This window comes from Nannobrachium achirus, assembly GCF_963921795.1.
Source record: "Nannobrachium achirus genome assembly, chromosome: 14".
NCBI lineage: Eukaryota > Metazoa > Chordata > Actinopteri > Myctophiformes > Myctophidae > Nannobrachium > Nannobrachium achirus.
In genome coordinates this window covers 31596304-31600063 of record NC_137821.1, presented here as the reverse complement: position 1 = coordinate 31600063, position 3760 = coordinate 31596304, and positions in this window count along the sequence as shown.

Sequence of the window (3760 nt, the reverse complement as noted above, 5' to 3'; positions counted from 1 at the left end):
GTAGTTTTCTTTTAGTGTACCAAACAAAAAGTGAAAAAATGACTACTAAGGTAATCAAAAAAAATTAACCAACGAATTTGTTTCTTTCAGAGGATTGACCTGCTGGTCAATAACAATAAAAACTCTAGGGCAGGGGTGGGCAACTTTGATGATGGCGAAGGCCACAATATTTCCACCTTCACTCCAGAGAGCCACATTACATATTGCTACGTCCTACTTTGTCATTCTAGTATCTCATACAAAAGAAGCAAAAATAGCAGATACAAGCTCAAAACGCATCGTATTTTTGCTTCTTTTGAATTGGAATCTATTATTATTTTTTGTTTAGTTTTTTTTGTTGTTTTTGAATTGGAATCCTGAAATGTAACATTTTTATCTAAATTCAAATGCATTTAGTTATATACTCATGTTAACTTTATGAACCTAAAATACAAATACATTGGACATAAAAAATAAAATAAAAAATACATTTTAATACTACTACACTAGTCATTAAGCTACTAATATTGACTGACGGAATTAAAGCAGGTCATGTTTGGAATTGTAATATATCAGTATTCCGGTATCAACCTGTAGGCCGCATTAAGTGAAGGTGGGGGCCGCATGTGGCCCCCAGGCCGCCAGTTGCCCATGTATACTCTAGGGCAGGGGTAGGCAACCTTAGGCACGGGTGCCAACATTGGCACAGGGGAGGGTGATCACTGGCACACTGGCAGTGGCAGAAGTGTGAGAGATAAGAGAGGATTTTTATCTTAAAATCATTGTTTTTTTTTGTTTGTTTTTTTACATTTACAGCAAATTACACCTGCACATAATTCTACATTCATTAAAACTCCGTCTGGGGAGGGAGTCGGGAAGATAGGTGGATTATTGCATTCAATGATCGTGATAACAATGTCCTGCCTATCAAAATATGTTGTTGTTTTGTTTGTTTTATAGCGTGTCATTAAAATGTATGTTGACATGGCACACTGACTATCTAGAAAAAAAAAAAACGTGGCACTTCATTTCAAAAAGATTGCTGACCCCTGCTCTAGGGGGTGCACTCATTCTGCCCCTCTATGACTTTGGAGTCCACTATGTTATCGTGATGCCCCGAATGCCTTAAAGACAAGTTTCCAAACAGCCCAAAACAAACTGATTAGGGTCCTGCTTGGCCTTCCTTCTCGGGCTCACTGCATGCCGTGGCTCAATGTAGCTGAAAGAGTACAGCATCTTGAAATGGGCCTACAAGATACACTACACTGTTAAGATACCCATGTACCTGACAAAATACTTCCTAAACATCAAGGATGCACACAATTACAACACCAGAGGCAGCGCCACAGATCACGTTCAACCCAAATTTGTCTCTAAAAAAGGATCAAATTCGTTCTCCTGCATGTGGAACACTTAGGCGGCTGCCTACAAAACAAAGCCTATACACTTTTTACCTCCCCTTTTCCACTAGAAAGATCTTTTATTTCTTTTCTTCATTTTTCTTTTTTTTTTTTTTCCCTTTTAGCTATTGGTGATATCCTCTGCATATACTGTGCATGTTCTATCTGTCTGTCATTCAATTTTATATGAGATACATAAAGGTTTCCTAAGCCGAAAGGCTTTCATGGATTTTAGTTGAACGTGTACCAGTGAACTGTACTGTCATGATGAAACTGTACCTTTTCTATGCAAACTTCAAATAAAGTCTTCAATCAATCAATCAAAACCACTCCAATGCCAAGTGAAATGAAATGCACACCAGAAAACTGGCGCTGCTGCAACAACCTGCAAGACAACATGGGAAATATACTTTAACATTACTAATATTACAGCACTACTCTCACTAAAACATCTGTAGAGTTTACATAGTTTGGAATATATTCATACAATTTTGCCTATCAATTGATGACACCTTGGTGAACTTTCTCTATTCCCTATAGGTCTATATGTTTTCAATGAGGTCTTGAGGCTCATTCACTATTCAGAGGGCAAATTTTCCATAGGCGGAGGTCTTTTTCAATCATCTTTTCCTAGCTAAATGATCACAGCAGGACAATTTGGTAAGAGAAATGTGATGTTTTACACTGCATTTGTGAATTTTCAGGGGTTAGCTGACATTTGGTGGGTTAAGAGTAGCCACAATCATTGTAGTTTTGTGTCCACAACTGTTCCAATTTGGGCATACATTTTAGGCGGATTTTTCCCCTGGACCCCCCTGGGGCTTAAGAGGTTAAGAGTCTGACACCTCAGCATGCCTGTTTAACTGATGCAGATGTTACCCTGCGCTGTCTATTAGTGTAGGTGCACTGCAGGGTCTTAGTCACTTAAAGTGACTAATTCTGCCACTGCTAACTAGGTCACCAAAGAGAATGTATCTCAGTTTAGCAACTTTAACAGTTATTTCCCCAACTCAGATTTTATTTTTATTTATGTTTTGCAGATTATGATTATGATTCATATTTTTCATGGGGAGTCTTAATTGTTTTTTCCATGAACAATAAGAAACAACAATATCCAAGCCAAGGGAGGATGCTTGGGATGCCTTGGCCCGGCCTGAATAAGCGGTGTACAGAATATGCACACAGGACACTGACAGTGCAGATTGAACTCATGGGCACATGCATCATGTTGGTGTTGGTGTTGCTCCTGTTCCCTACATATGAAGACCTCTGTTTACAGCGAACAACCACCCCGCAGAACACGTGCAGTCAGAAGATGACTGGCCTCTCCTCCTCCTCCTTGTGTGTTCTAGACATGGCACTCTGGTTGCGGCGGAGCGCCATGGGCGCACACGTTGAAACGTGCATGCATGCAGACCTTGCTGCCGCCGTAAATACGGGGATTAACACGCAGTATAATAATGTCACTACGATTTAAACGGGCCCGCTGACAACAATACTACAATATTAAATGCCATGTATTTAAATTTAAATTTCACGGGTCCGTTTAGTTGATTGTGCATTGTTAATTATATTGTTGGTTTAGGTTCTAACTGCTTGAGACTCCGGGTCGTTGTCGTTGCGTTGTTACACTGTTATTACGGTGCTCTCGCACACCACACCCACTGTCAGTGGTGGAAAAAATACTCAAATGTTTTACTTAAGTAAAAAGTATCAATACTGCACTATAGAAATAGCCTACTCAGTTGCAAGTAAAAGTCCGGAATTCCAAAATGACACATCTTTAGAAAATAGCAGATCTCACAATAGCAGAGCTCACAAATGCGTCCCATCGGGATGCATTAGATCGGCTATTTTCAAATGGCCGAATGTATGGAGCTGATTGAAGTAGGTAGGCTCTATGTTTTTTTTTTTTTTTTAAATCAAGGTAACTGTTTGGCTATCTAAAGTTTTCAAATAATTGTAGTGGAGTAAAAGTAAATTTGCCTCATAGATATATAGTGGAGTAGAAGTAAAAGTACAAGAAATTGTAAATACTCCAGTACCTCAACAAATTGTACGGTAGACTCAGGCTACGTAGTACTTGAGTAAATGTAATGCATTACTTGTTTACACGGTACACCACACCCACTGTGCTGCTGTAGTGTGTTTTGGGTTCAGGAACATTCACTGCACAACGTGACCTCCCAGCCGCGTGCTGTTTATAACCAGCCAATCAGAACGTCGTGGGCGCGGCTAGGGAAAACAAGTCTCTCGCCGCCGTCCAATCGGGTTCCTGGCGTCGCTCCGTTCTGGTTCGCACACATGCACACGTGTATCCCTGCGTGTACACTACTGTACTGACTATGTTCCGAACACACAATGTCTCCCCTGGAGTAGAA